General features: G+C 40.5%; 1 pseudogene; it reads left to right on the top strand.

Moving 5' to 3' along the window:
- Window positions 1-11,849: 11,849 nt before the first annotated feature.
- On the top strand, window positions 11,850-15,160 carry LOC109695696 (probable inactive 1-aminocyclopropane-1-carboxylate synthase-like protein 2 pseudogene; annotated as a pseudogene).
- The last annotated feature ends 686 nt before the right edge of the window (window positions 15,161-15,846 follow it).

Here is a 15,846-nt window from a genome sequence, read left to right as displayed (position 1 = left end):
AACAAACAAACACAAACAAATAAGAAACGGAACAAACAAACAAAAAAAAATTCTAGGTTCAGGAAGAATAGAGTTTCAGTCTTAGTTTGACTTCTGGTGTTACTCCTCCAGCATCCAATCCTGGTGTTGGTATTTAGGCAGAAGGTCTGTCATAGTCTCGTCAGGTGGTTTGGTAGTGTTTGTTGTTGTTTTTTTCTTTTGTCTTTCAGAGGCAGCTTAGTCAGCGCTTCCCTTAGTTTTGTGTGGCTGTTTAAGTTTGTATACTGTCCTCAGGTTCCAGAATCAGCTCTGTAGCCCACCAGCTCTCCTGCTTTGGAGTTGGGTTTTCACTGTGCTTGATTACTGGGGGCTTGCTTCTTTGCCTCGCCCCCTTACTCTGGGGCAAGGTCAGTGATCTGTCAGCCGGCTCCCTGCTGTCAGAGTGTTGTGATGGTTTGCTGATTATTTTTCAATTTTGCAGTGTCATTTGATTTTGGTTGTTGTTCACTGGCTCAGGAGATGAACTTTGTGGACCTCTACCTGCCTTATTTCAGGCAGCAGCTTATCACCCACCTACTGTTGGCCCGTCTGCCTTTCTAGCCTTTGTTTACTGAAAGTTCTTGTGGAGATCAGCTCCTTGCTCTTTCCTCCTTCTCCAGTGTGCTTTCAGCAACTCTGTCCCTCTGCTGTGTGTTAGCTTTCAGTTTCTTGTTTATTGTTCAGTTTTTTTTTCCTTTGAAGAGGGGTGGGGTCAGTCTGCCCAGGGGACTTTGCAAGTTTATCCTAGGGGTGGCTGGGGGAAAAAAGGTGTCATGCTTGGTTCCCACCTGTTGGTCTGCTAAATGTCTCCCAAGCAGGTTTGGAGCCAGCATCTGGCAGCATGGCTGCCCTCCTGTTTTCAGTGTCACATGGCATGGAGAAGCTTTCCACAGGCTAGTGGTTCAGGATGTCAAAGTTTTGATTCTCCTTGCTGCTTTACTTCTGCCAAGTGTGGCTCCAGCATCTCAGCAAGATTTTGGAGTCTCGGAGCTCATGCTGTCTGCTTCTGCACCCTAGTCGCCATCTTGGATCCTCAGAACACTTTCTTTTAAAAATTTTCTTTTTAAAATTTTTATCAACCATATACATAGTAAAGTCAGCTGGTGCTTGTGGCTCATGCTTGTACCCTAGCTACTCAGGAGGCAGAGATCAGAAGAGCTGTGGTTCGAAGCCAGCTGGGGCAAATAGTTTTTGAGACCCTATCTTGAAAATACCCATCATGAAAAAAGGGCAGTGGAGTGGCTCAAGGTGTAGGCCCTGAGTTCAAGCCCCAGTACTGTAAATAAATAAGTAAATAAATAAATAAAATAAAAGTGAAATCATTCCACAAGTTTTCTTATGGAAAAAGACTATGCCTAACTGAATATAACTCTTTTTATTCTCCCTAAGTAAAACCACAACCAACTTTTGTGTTTATATACAAAATTCAATTTCTACTTTTTGTATAGTTTCAAGTATTTTTGTATGTTCTGAGAACAGAAAATGAGGATTTGGCTTTCCTTTATGTCATGTTTCTTTGAATCTACCACAAGAACGTTGTTTAGCCTTCTACCTATTATAAGTGTATGTATTATTTTATATCATTATTTAGCATTAAAATTATATAGCCATGTAAGTATACTGATGTTGTGCTATTGATTTTATTTTTCTTGTACTAGAGATTAAGCTGAGTGCCTCAGCACTTGCCAGGCAGACTCCCTCCCATTGAGCCATGTTTCTAGTCTTTTTGCTTTTACTTTGTTTTCCAGATAGGGTCTCGTGCTAATTTTGCCCAGGCTGGCCTCAATCCATGATAATTCTACCTCTACCTCCTGACTAGCTGGGACTACAAGTGTGTACCACCACACAAAGCTATTTTTTGAGACAAGGTGTCACTGTTGCCTGGATTGGCCTCAAAATATTTCTTCTCCTCTTTGTCTTATCCTCCTCAGTAACTGAGATTACAACCATGAGTCCAGGCTTGGACTCATGGAGTCCAAGAATCTCTTGGTTGGAGATTACAACCAAGCCCAGGCTTGGTTGGGCCATTTAGTAAGCTCTGGTGATTCTTTCTTCATGCAACATTTTGTGGCTCACTTGTGGTTGTGTACCTGATGTTTCTCCATAAAGTATAAGAGCCTTTCAATGCATTTAATGCACTAGGTATTATGAAACTTAGAAATTTCTGGCCTATTCTCATCTGCACTACTTGATTTCTGATTCTGTTACACAGATGATATCTTGTGTTTTTCTTTAACAAGTTCCCTAGAATTATCACTGTCTCTTATTCTCATTCTGTGTTTTTATACCTAAAGGCACTGTGTCCTCAAGCTTTCTGTATTTTACTTTAGTTCCTTGTTTTGATGCACCCATCCTCCACTAGCTTCCTATGAGAAAGTGAAGGAAGGTAACATTCTTCAGACCTCATTTCATGTTAGGGTTGGGTATAGCATTTTAAATTTAAAAATGTTTTCTCTCTGAATGCCAAAGAAATTTCTCTATTATCTTCTAGCAGCCAGTGTTTCTAACTATAAGTCTTTCTGTTACTTAATCCTTTAAATATAAACTATTACTTTTCTAGAAGCATTTAGGGGTTTCTTCTTTCTTCCTGAGTTTTAATTCAGGTGGTACTATTCAGACGTTAGGCAGAATTTTTGGTAGAATGAACTGTTTTGGTAAGGGGAATGAAATTACTTCCTTAGATGACTCAGGCTGGAATACAGGAGGGCATTCCATGACTTCTTGGGTAAAAAGTGCTGCTTACAATCTCTGGTGTGATGAAAACTCTCATGAACCACTTCTTGTGAATGTTAAACTGACTTCCAGCAAAGGCAGCAAAGCAAATTAATGAGCAAAATGAAAATTTGTATAAATATTATTAGAAAAATTATCTATATAAAACAAATTAATCTCAACCCATATCTCACTCTAAACATGGCATTTAATTTGAGAAAGATCATAGCACAACATGTGAAATTAAAATAATGTGGTTTTTAGGGGAAGACATGGGGAAATTTGTGGGGTTGAAAAAACTTCTTATGTCATAAAATAATTTTTAAAATAATAAAAATAAATAGGACTTCATCGTAATTAAAAATTAATCAGGTTATAAAACACCATTAAGAAAGTGAAAAAGCAAGTCATAAGCTAGGGGAATGTTTACGACACACATGTCTGGGGAAACACTGACTGTAATATATAAAGAATGCGCAGAACTCAATAATTAAGCACAAACAGTCCAATTTTAGTAAATATGATCAAATGTGGATGAATGACCAACAAGCCCATTAAAATATGCTCAACATTATTTGCCATAAAGAGATACAAGTCAAAGACAAAATGGGAAGCTATTTTACATTCACTAAAATGGCTAAAAATTTAAATGAGGATAATGGCAAACATGAGGTTGTCAAGTACCCATAATGCTCTTGCATTGCTGATGAAATGTTAACAGTGACCACTTTTAAATATAAAGTTATAGTTAACAATTTTTATAAAGGTAAATATAGACATATCTTACAATCCAGCAATTCCTCATCTAGACATTTACACTAGAGTAATGACACCATAAGTCTTCAAAAGTCTTATATACAATGATCATAGCAGCATTATTCTCAATAGCCCCAAACTGGAAAAACTCAAATGTCAATTATGTAGTAGGTGAATAAATTCAGAAGAAAACATTTGCACTGAAATACTACTCAAATAAAAAGAAAGCTGATCTGTGTAATAACATGCACATGTATAAAAAGTATATTGAGGAAAAAGAAGCCAGTCCTAAAAGAGAAAACAAACTTATGTATGTTTGTATGAACTGATAGAAAATCAGAGCGTGTTTGTGTTTGTTGGGGGATGTCTGGGAAAAAGCATGGGGGAGTCCTTGGCATAATGGGACAATTTAAAATATGGGAGGAAAGGATGATTTGAACTTCACCATTAAGAAAGAAAAAGTAAATGTTTATAGGAATGGCATAAGCCTTCACTAAGGCCACTTCAGCCAAAGGGCATGACAAATGCTTTGGGTAGACTCAGAGTGGGTTTAAAAATATGTCATATTGCATCACTTTGCTCCTTTTATAAAATGGAGCTATTGACCCCTTCCCTTCAGCATGGGGCTAGGATATGTAGGTGAAAGTTATATTTCAAGTGTATTTGCATTACTTAATTTATTTTAGTTTTTCTTTCCTTCTCTGCTGCTGTAATCTCAGCTTTACTATCCTAGGTGTACTAGTCAGTATAACTCAGAAAACAAAGTGACTTCCTTAAAGTCACCAGCTCTCTGTTGCCTCTCTGGGGCCTTCTCCTTTACTTTTTAACTCTCTCAAGTCAAAGGTACTTCTCAAATGAAAGAAACCTTCTGCCCAGACTTCCTCTAACTTCCTCAGAGGCCCTTCAGGACAAGAGGTTAGTGTCTTAAATCCCAGGAGCTCAGCTGCCTCTTTCATCAAGGTCACATTTGTGCCACCAGATTCTGTCCCTCAGTACTGCTGGCTGACTAGAGATGAGCCAGCTGTCCTAACGAGGTCTATCACTTTCTGTCTTCCGGGAATGTCACATGAGAACACAAAGACATTGGAACTGAGTCACATTAATGACATCAGCTTCCTGGGATAGATGATCCCCCTCCCTGTGATGAGGTCTAGAGAGCCCCTCCTGAGCTTGGAATCTAACACTCACTCTCTGACTCCTAGAACCCTCCCTTCAACATGTGAGTTCTGTGCTTTTGGCCTAAGAAGCTGGATTTACTATGACATACATGAAGAGTCTCCTTGTCACTTCTCAAAATCTTTGCAACTTCCAGATTCAGAATCCCATAACTTTCCATCTCAATGTCTAACATCTGGACAGAAGAGCAGAGAACACCTACCGGTTCCTCCTAGTGGTATGCCACATATCACCTTACTCCTGTCTGCAGATTCCTCCCATCCCACTGCTTGGTAGAAGGTGCCTTCCCTGACTTTCTGAGGCCATTGAATTGAGATGAAATCCTGGAAAACTCTGGGGCCAGAGCTCCATAAATATTTGAAGAATAGCTTCTTTTCATGTCCTGTTTGAAGAATATATTTTTTTTCATGTTCTTTCCTTCCTTCTCATTAGTTTATTTTCTGTGGAGAGCTAGGAAGCAAAGTCATTCTGTTAACATATATTAAAATGTATGCCTGACATTTGAAGAATTATTTTCAATAATGCCTATAACTTTCTGTCATTCTAGGTAGTGTTGTAGAAAGATACAAAAGGGAAAATTCAAGTTAATGTCTTTAGAAGTTTTTTAAGTAGAATTTCATTATATATAAACTTAGACTCAGTAAATATTTATTAGGAACTTAGACTACTGTGGGAACTGAAGTTATGTCTTTGGAGTAATAATATTAGCTATCATTTAAATGGGTGAGGCATTATAGTAATTTTATTGTTTTGATTAATCTTTCCAACAATTCCAAAAGGTGGGAATTACTATCATTTTTATTTTTTTGAAAAGGAAATTAAATTCAATAGAACATAAGTTATTTGACTTCATATAGTATATAATAAAAGCAGGGCTTGAGTCTGGATTTAACTGGTTGTGGTTTTATGGTTTTAATTCCTGAGGTTTTTGGTCTCCCCCAGCATCACCTTGTTCTGGTGTATTTCCAATTGTTATTCCCCAATTTCTCTTCTCCAGGGCTTAAAGTCACACTGTCCATGACACCCTTTGCTTACTAGAAATACTGGGGTATCTCTGCCCACTCATCCACAGTCCTCAAACAAAGACCGCAGTCTTGGTAAAGAAGTGTCCCAGATCATGTGTTCCTTAGGTGGACTCACACTGAGACATGTGACACTGTCGTAGAATTTCCCAGGAGCCCTCTGTTGCCTGTTTTCATTCCAAGTTTCTCTTTTTTATTTCCTACTTATGTTTTCTACTTCTGTATCTTTGTGGTGAGCCTGCTCTGGTTAAACCCAAACTGAAAACCTTGCATGGCAACCAGGGTTCTCTCCTCTAGAAGGAAATGCCCCAGAGGAGTGCATGCTTTGTTTTGGGAGCTCTGATGAGAACACAAACTGGGAGGTATCTTCAGCTTTGTATATCACACCACAGATGACTTGGTTATAAGAAAACAAAAGAACCTATACACCCAGAACTACAACCTAAGGCATGGAGGGCAGGAAGCCAGAAGCTGAGAGATTACAGGAGTGGAGACAGGAATGTGTTCTATGGGGAGCCGAGATGCAAAGTGCATCATGAAGCTCCTATGGCTTAAACTGATGGAGACAAGAAAGAGGCCGGTATAAAAAGACAAAGACCTCCTGAGAACATAGAGACCTCTGAGAGCTCAGGCAAGCAAGATCGGCTTAGTCATTCAATCACTGGTGAATGCATCTTCTAAAACATTTTGATCCATTTACTGCTGCAGTGGCTCAGATTTTAGAACACATCTGTGTGGCACATAAGCCATGGTTGCAAGCTGGCAGTGTTGCAAGCCACAGTGTTTGAGTCATGACGTCTTATAAATTCTTGTTGTAGTGACTCTATTAGGTAAATATTTAGTGTTCCATCCTTCAGTGGGGAAGGGGAAAGATCTGAGAAACAGAGTCAGCAATTACACAACCAGTCTGTGCAGCAGCCTGGATAGGACACTGAGCCACGGTGAACACCCACTGTGTTGAACCACATGAAGGGTATTGCAGCAAACACTCTCTTTGTTAATCACTTGCTACTCAGTCTCTATAGCAATCTTTGCCAATGTATTATTTTTATATTCTTTGCAGATGAAGAAACTGAGGCCCAGGACAGTTAAGCAAGTTACAGAGCTGATAGGTGATGAATTTCTGAGTGTAGGAAAAATGATATTTGGAGTCAGTCTAATTTGCTTGGCTGTTTGATTTAAAAAAAGAAAATTTTATTATGATACATTCATTGTACAGGGGAGATTCATTGTGAGAATTCCAAATAGGCTTACCTTGTACATTGGTTAGATTGCCCTCACCCTCTCACCTTCTTGACCCCTTCTGCTCCATTTAAAGCAATTACAAGAAGTTTCATTGTTCTATTTAGTATATGTATATGAAGTCCGTCAACCATATTCCCTCACCTTCTTCATTCACTGCCTCCCTTGCACCAGTACCCCCCTACTGTACTTATTTCACAGCCCCATCTTTCTTATTAATTTCTAAGTCAATGTTCAGAGGGATATCCACACTGTATACTTTCCTTTGGTCTCTTCAGCTCCTTGTAGAACAATTTATTTTGTATGTAACTTTTGAAACAAAGCAAACAACTTAACCTCTCTTACTAGAGTAGTGTTCCCTTTCTCTTAAATCAATTACTCTCTCCAGACTCTTTCTCTTCCAGCAGTCCTGTGGACCCTTTGCTGGCATGGATTCTGTCTAGCCAGGGCCTTTGTTACAAGGCCACTGGCCATCTGGAAGTAATGATTAATCAATAAAAATCTCTTATTTCCTGTTGTCATTTGCATTGATTTCCCCATTATCTCTCTGAGCATTTTGTTTTGTTATTGTTAGAGTACAGGTCCTGTCTAATACTAACGGACAGGAAGCCAGGAAAAGACTGTGACCTGTCACTGTTATTGGAGACTCTGAACTCTGCCAGCATTCAATAACAGGAAAACACCTGTAGTGTACCTGCCATTATCAATCAATAAGGAGCTATTGGTAAGCTAATAATGGCCCTCCAAGGATGTCTATGGCCCAATCCCTAGAACCTGTGAATGTGTTGTTGTACATGGTAAAAAAGGACTTGCAGATTTGATTAAGGATCTTAAAGTGAGAAGATTATCTGAGAGCTCAGAGTAATCATAAGAGTCCTTATAAGAGGGAGAAAGTTAAAAAGATATATGAAAGCAGAAACAAAGGTTGGGTTGATGGACTTTGGAGATGCAAGAAGGAATCCTGTGCAAGTGGCTTAGAGTGGCTGGAAAAGACAAGGAAACAGAGCCTCCAAAAGGAGCGTAGTCCTGTTAAAACACTTTGAACTCCCAACCTCCACACTGAAAGAGTAAAGAGTGTTGGTTTAATCTACTTAGCTCATGTGATTGGCTACTGAAGCAATAGGAAACAAATGTGCTAGCTAATGAGTTCATCTGCACAGTCTCAGGACAAGTATATATGTTGGTATTTGGTTAGAAATCAAATGTCGAGTGCCAAGGATTGGGTTTTAAAGTGAAATGTCCTGAATTTGAATCCTGGCAAGGCCATGTACTAACTCTATGACCGTGGGCACACTAATTACAGTCTATGCATCTTAAATTATTCATTTGTACTTTGGAGCTTTCCTCTGATGCTGTTCTGATTGTATGACAGAGGCCATTAAATGATCGTAGGGCAGGGGATTTGCATTATGCATTTATTTTATTCTCATCTCACTTTTTCCCTTCTGTCACTCAGAAAGAAGTAGATTTTTTTTATAGATTACCTTATCTAGGCACCAGAATTTTCAGTGAATTTGTTGATGGTGTTACGTCTTTCTTCAGAGTATGAGAAAGTCCTTAGTTTAGGACTTTATAAAGATAAGAGGGCTAATGGAGAAAAACATGCCTTCATGATGAATTGAACTAGTTATAAATTTTGACTATAGCTATGATCTGACAGCAGTATAACCCACCAATTTCTCCTTCCTCAGGTCCTTGACGGTGGAGGTGTTGAGGTGGCTCATTCCAACCTCAGGAATGCTGACTACTTTCTCTCTGGTATCTTAACCAAGGGGTGATGGTGGACTTCTCTGACTACCGAGCTATGCATGCTGAGTGGAACCTTTATTGTCGTTGTGCGGTATGGTTCTGTCCAGTTTGTGAAAATCCACACATGTAAATTACAGATGGTTCCTTAGTTCCCAGGCATGTCCCTCCTCTTGAGGGTGGTCCCTGCTCCCTTTTCAGTGGAAGAAATTTTACTTACATCTTTACTCGTAAGGGAGAGAAGTCACAGCTTATAGTGTAGCCCTATCTTCCAGACTTCAATTTTCAAAACCCTCAGGTACTTTTCCTGCTGCCTTTCCCTGTCTGTGCCTGCAGAGGCACTCTTCCTAAGACCACCCCAGAATCCAGTTAAATTGGTTTCTGCCTGAGACTCCAGTGATAAGCCTGTTCATGTTTCCTAAATGTCAACCTCAAAAACTTTCTCACACCTACAAGAAGATTCAGTCTCTGACTCTTAGCTTTATCTTATATTTATCTAACAAACATGCATTGATTTTTTTCCCAAATGCAGCGCCATCCTGAGCTGAAGGCAGGTTCAGGATTGTCAGACAGGGTTACCATCTTCCTGACAACTCCATCCCACTTCCTTGCAGGACCCAGAGCAGGATATCAAATACAGGCCCACAGCATATAGCAAAATATTTAAATGTTACAAATAAGTGAACTATTTAAATATGCTGATGTGTATTTCTTATGTACCTCTAATACCATGAGTTAGAAAAAATGGACTCTTTCATAACTGCAAAACCATTCCTCATTTTGAAATAGTTTGTTGCATTAATGCCTTCTGCAAAGTGAGATGTAGAAACATTCCCGGGGACTGGATACTGTGGATTACAAGTACTGGCAAGGTTGATAGCTTTTTCAATAGTGAGAGGTTGTAGACATGGATCACTCATGATAGGCCAACTTTTGTGTATGAAAAAATGCAGTTGGATTGGAGAGATAGCACAAAAATGACAGTGCTTGAAATTCTAATAAAAATATCACACACCCCCGTTTTAAACTCTCATAGAATGAGACTATCCATCAAAATTGTCATATCACTTATCTTTCCGTGGATTTTTGTTACCCAGTCAAGAATCCCAGAGAGTGCTGTCAATTGGAGATGGAGAAGGAGGAAGATGGCATTAGATGAAGCCCAAAGAGGAGGGAATGAATCTAGCACAGCACTGGGTAAGGCTAGAGAGGTGAAGATGAAACCTCAAACAGTTCAAACAGTAAGCCACAGGTAAGTCCCCCTCATTCAGTGCTGAGATCATAGAAGCTGGGTCACGGCAGGAGCTTCCAGAAATCATCCAAAAGTAAGGTGCAAGAACATGAAGTGGAACAAAATGAGAGCATGTGTGAATGCAGTTAAATATATCCGGGCACTTGCACAAAAGAAGTTTGCTCTTGCCTTCACAGCAAATATGAACAATGAGTTTAAAGATGAAAGCAACGAAAGTTTATTGCAGCTACTGGGGTTTCTCTTCTGCTTCCACACAACTGAAAGGAAGACAAGGAGGACTAAGACATACTGAGATCAAACGATTTCTTTTAACACTGATGAAGCTGAAATGGAAGAAAGAATCCCGGGGGCCTCCTGATATTGATCTTCATCACTAGACAGATTCATCCATGCCAGCATAGGCAATGCCTGCATCAGGAGAAGCAAAACAGAGCATGCAGTCCCTGGGTGCTTTACTTTACCAGTTAAAGAGACTAGGTAATATAGAGTAGTTTCCCAGGCTTGCCATAATAAATTAGAACATGCCACAAAACAACAGAAATATATTCTCTTATACTTGTGGAGTCCAGGAGTCAGAAACCAAGGTGCCCACAAGGCTGTGCTCCCTCTCAATGCTTTTGGGGTGTTCTTCCTTAACTCTTTGAGCCTCTGGTAGCTCCAGGCATTCCTTGGGTTGTGGCTTAATTTCCCCAGTCTCTGCCTTCATCTTTATAGAGGTTTTCACCATCACCTTGTCTTTGCCTCGTCAAATATCCTTTTAACAGTTACTTTTACAAGGATGCATATTATTGGGTAATATGTTCACTTTAAATCCAGGATGATCTCATCCTGAGATTTTAGTTATATTAGCAAAATTCTTTTGCTAACTAAAGTAACACTCATAGGTTCCAAGTATTAGGAATTGGATATATGTCTTTGCAGGCCACTTTTCAACACTCACACGGTGCATACCCATTTCTTCATCTGAAATCATCACCAAGGTACATTCATGCTCTTCCTTTATGAATGGTTTTGAAGTGAATTTAAGGGAGGCAGGGGTTTTACTAAAGGGGCCCGTCCACTGGGAAGCTAACCTCAGGTATGAGGATTGTGGTGATGTATTGATAACAGCAATAGAAGGATAATGACAGCTTAATGTGCATGAGCACTTTTGTATGCAGCGTTAACTCCCTGCATCCTTCCATAGCCAATGAAGACGGACTTTCATTTTCCCCATTTCAACAATAAGGAAACTGTAGTGCAAGGTGTTGAACCATTTGCACAAGCAAATGGTTGGCTGGGATTAAATTCAGGTAGGTTATTTGCAGAGATCACTTTTAGTCCATGACCCTCTGTCATCTGATAGGCTTTGAATCTGTCCCGTAATGAGACTGCCATACTGTGTCTGCTCTGGAAGACTGTGATCACTGAGGCATTGAATCAAGTGTACAACAGGAGAGAAATGTTGAGAAATTGTCTTTTCACCTCATAGGATTCTCCACAACATCTTAAAATAATACTTTCGCAGATATTTCAAATTAACTTAAACTATCCATAAAACAATGTTAAGAGAAAGCATGAGAATATAGTTGATTAAAAAATATCAGATTGTATAACTATATTTATAGAAAAATATGTTAGGAGAAGTACATTAAAATGTTAATATTGGCTGCTGCTTCTAGGTTGGAACTCTTGTTCTGACATTTCTTCTGTAGTTTTCAGATTCTCTACAATAAACATGCATTGCTCTAATGGCAAGGTAAACCCAAGACTGTTATGAATTTGGGACAAAAAAAAAGAATTTTAATTGGTTCCAGGAATTTGTAGATAAAAAGCAAAAACAGAAGTAAGCTTAGTGAGAGAGAAGGGCTGTGGAACAGGTCGTCTCTGAGCCCTGATTGGCAAGGACACGGCATTGGGTGTGAGGATTTTAGGCTGGAGAAGAGATGAGTGAAAACAGAGACAAGAGTTCCAGGCAACCTGTGGAGAGCAGTACAAATCTCTGGAGTATGTGTCACTGGGCAGCTACCCAACCACCAGGGGATCAGGACCTCAGAAACAGGAAGACCTTCAATGAGCTGCTGGAGATGATGCTGGACCACTTTCAAGAGTTTACAATCAGGGAAATGCAGGGTCTGCCATGTACAAAGAGAGTTATGCTCAAACCACCTGTGAGCAGGAAGACTGCATAATGGACTTGATGAGCAAGATAGTCAACCTCGTATGGTCTGAAGTCATAGATAACCTGGGGCTCAAACAGCCTCTCCCTGCCCAAGACTCTAGCAATATTGTCACAGAGGGCCTGTCATTTAGGCAGCCTGGCCAGCCAGATCTCCATCAAAGAGATTTTGAAGTTGCATTTGTCAGCCACTTCCTGTCCAAATGTGGGACTGACATCTCTACCTCTCACAACAAGAGCTTCTTCAAGTATGAAGCCTACCAAAGAGACAAATACTATGAGGAAAAGAACTCCTTGGGCTTCCTTAACCTCAGCACCAATAAGAACAAACTGCCTTGATCTGATGACTGAAATGTTGTGTCAGTGTGGTATGAATTCCATTGAGGATGTGCTGCGATACCCCTACTAGAAAAGGCAACCGCTCTTGTGGGAAGAAGCGACCTGGTTCCTGCCCTACTATTGCAAGACACCTTACTACATTGATCCCGATAATGTGGTTGTTCTCAAAAGCTGCTGTGGTCTTTTCTTCACTGGCCATGTTTCTGTGTGACCCAGGTGAGGACTTTCTCGTCTCCACTCTCTTCTACAGTGGCTTTGCCTCTACTTCCTTCTTGTATGCAGAAGTTGTGCTGATTTTCATTCACTTGGAGAGTGAGATCACTGCTGAAAACACCCACTCTTTCCAGCTCACTGTGGACATGTTGGAGCTTGTCCTGATGGAAGCTAAGATTAAGGCAAAAAAGGTCAGAGGCTTCCTACTAGCCAACCCTCAGAATCCTCTGGGTGATGTCTACTCCCTAGACTTACTGATGCAATACCTGCCATTTGCCAAGAGGCATAGTTTATGTGTGGTCATGGATGAGATTTACATGCTCTCTGTGTTTGATGACTCCATTTCTATGCTCCATTTCTGAGCATAGAAAGTTTGTTTATCCCCTAAAGGACCCAGATGATCTGGGGCATGATCAAAGATTTCAGCATCTCTGGCTTCTGCTTTGGTGTCCTGTATACCTACAACAGGGAGGTGGCCTCTGCTGTGAGCTCCTTTGGCTACCTCCATGGTATCTCTGGCATCACCCAGGGCAGAGAGTGAATCAACAGGGTGAACCTGCCTGTTAACCACTGCAGCTCCAGCCAGCTCATAAGTATCTCACTGACCAGCTGAAGGTGCTGAAGATTCTGTTCCTCAATCGAGGCTCTGGCCTTTACAATCTGGATTAACTTGAAGGAGTACCTGGAACCATGCACATTTGAGGAAGAGAAGACCCTCCATCACTGCTTCCTGGGCCACAAGCTAATGTTATCCTGTGGCAAATCCTTCATGTGTAAGGAGCCTGGCTGGTTCTGCATGGCCTTTGTAGAAAATCATTAGTGACTAAGAGAGGGCATGCATCTGTTCTGTCAGGTGCTGGAGGATCAGAAGGAGTATTGGGTAATGAAGCAGCTAGAGAGTGCAATGAGGGAGTAGGCCACCTGCCTCCCAAGCAGTGCCCTGGGCAGGCCAGCCACGTGTGGGTCCCAATATTAGCCTCTGGACCAGAGACTGTGATTGAACAGAAAGTGACTCCTATGGGAGAGGTCTCATCTGATCCATGCATCAACCTCCTACGCAGAACATCTTCTGTCTGGTCTTTGAAATCTTCGCATGTTTTAGCCTTTGCTATCCATTGTGTATGCAAAATGGTGTTTTTGTTGGGATTAGGGTCGGAGGGCCTAGAGGTACCCGGAGAGGGATAAAAAAGGACCTCTCTGGTTTCTTATTTAGATGCTTTTATTTTTATGTTTAGCATATAATAAATCTGATATTCTCTTTAAAAAAAAGCAAAAAGAAATAACAACAAAGTCCTTGGGCTTGTGAAGGCATATAAGAAGAAATTTTAGTCCTGAAGGGTCTTCTTCACAAAGAGCCAGACAAGTGTGCTCAGGATTGATGTGGGATGAAGGAGTATCCCAGAACTCTTCCCATCAAAAGAGTTCTAGTGTTTTCTGGCTGAAACATGGAACAGGCTTCAGAGAAATCAGAAAGATGGTTTGGTGTTTTGTAGGACAATAATTCAAACTTAATTTTGTTCACTAAATTTTTGCATGTTCTAAGTGTGAGCATTGGATTTTGGGCCAGATTCTTTCTACCTTTTCAGCAATGTTGCCCCTGTTGGGGAGCATTCTGTCAGGCCTCTCAGAGGACATGATTCTTATGCCCAGCTCTCGGGAGTTCCCCTCCAAATTGAGCAGCAGCCTCCCTCAGCCTTAAGGCAGGGTTCAGGGTAGACTGGGGGTCCAAAGAACATTGCCACCATACTCTGAAAGGATTGTAGCCCACTATAGTCACTTTAAGTGGAAAGGAAGTTGTGAAGTTGCACAGGGACCATAGCCAGCCTGAGGTCTCAAAGGGCCAAGGAGCCTTGAAGAGCCAAGTTTATCCAGGGACAGTGAGACTTTCTTTGTCTTTTCTTGCCTGTGTGGTGTCATTCACCTTCTCAGGGTGACTCCACTTCATATTCCACAGCCGCTTCAGCTTCCCCTTACAACCAGCTGGCTTTTTTTTTTTTTTGCTCTTTATTCATATCTCTGTTCCATAGGCCACTCATCACTTTGGCTCGCTCAAACCCACACCCAGCATGTTCCATCTAACCTCTCACTCTACTGTGGCTTTGAGCTGTTGCTTCCACTGCTAATGCTTTTTGTTGCTCGGTGTTTCTGTCTGAATTTGAGAGAGAGAGAGACAGAGAGAGAGAGAGAGAGAGAGAGAGAGAGAGAGAAAGAGAAAGAAAGAAGAGAGAGAGAAAGAGAGAGAGATTGATTGGCTCAGCTCCATTTTCCACTGGATTCTAAAATGACAGCACTGGCAGGCCTATGGATTGGCTGCCTTCATCAGTCTTCCATGTCTCTTTACCTTATCCACTTCTTTAGGTCCTCAGAGGCAAACGAATTCCTTGATCACCTATTCAACATGGATCTTTTGACTAAAAGGGAAGGGTAGCCTGCCATTGATAGATAGTTAATTTCAAAATATGAGAAGAGAGGTCAAAAAGGTGAGGGAAAGAAACTAGTGATCCTTCCTTTAGTTTACAACATAAATAAAATGGCTAGGTATTTATTCACTGTTACAGCCTTTTAAAGGACTGGATTGTAATTTTCATAAAGTATAGAAAATAAAATTTTTTATCTGGTAGATGATTTTGAAGTATTTTCTTGGGGGAACCACTAACGAAAATCTATTATGACCTTAGGTTAGCTTGGTGTATCTCTCCACTGAGTTCTAAGTTGTGACTCTGGAAATTTCTGACAGAGTTGTCCTAATTGGGGATACTGCACATGAAATGAATTGCACAGCTGGGACCCTCTAAATTGCCTGGGCTAATTAATAAGAAGTAGCTTTGAACTTTTTGCTCTGTTAGGCTTATTGATAGTTACTAAATGGTTGGATCAAATCCAAAAACAGCTGGAAGGTCCTAAGAGTTTTAGGACATTTTTCCCAAGAGCTATGAAGAGTTGGCAGATAGAGGATATTGCTATTTGAGGCACAGGGGAACTTATTTTATTTTGTATTTAAATTTTAGCTCATGGAGGTATGAGGATAGGTAAGACACCCAAAAAACTAGCATTTGTTGCCCTCAATGCAGAGAAACTAATGCAGAAACTTTAAAGCAACAGAAGCCAATAGGAGAAGGGACTAGGAACTAGAGAAAAGGTTAGTTTAAGAAGAATTAATTTAGAATGTAACACATATGTACAGGAAATCAATGCGAGTCAACTCTCTGTAT

Source organism: Castor canadensis, chromosome 9 (genome assembly GCF_047511655.1).
Source record: "Castor canadensis chromosome 9, mCasCan1.hap1v2, whole genome shotgun sequence".
NCBI classification, from domain to species: Eukaryota; Metazoa; Chordata; class Mammalia; order Rodentia; family Castoridae; genus Castor; species Castor canadensis.
Note: the sequence above shows the minus strand (reverse complement) of the source record. Positions and strands in the feature narration are given on the sequence as shown.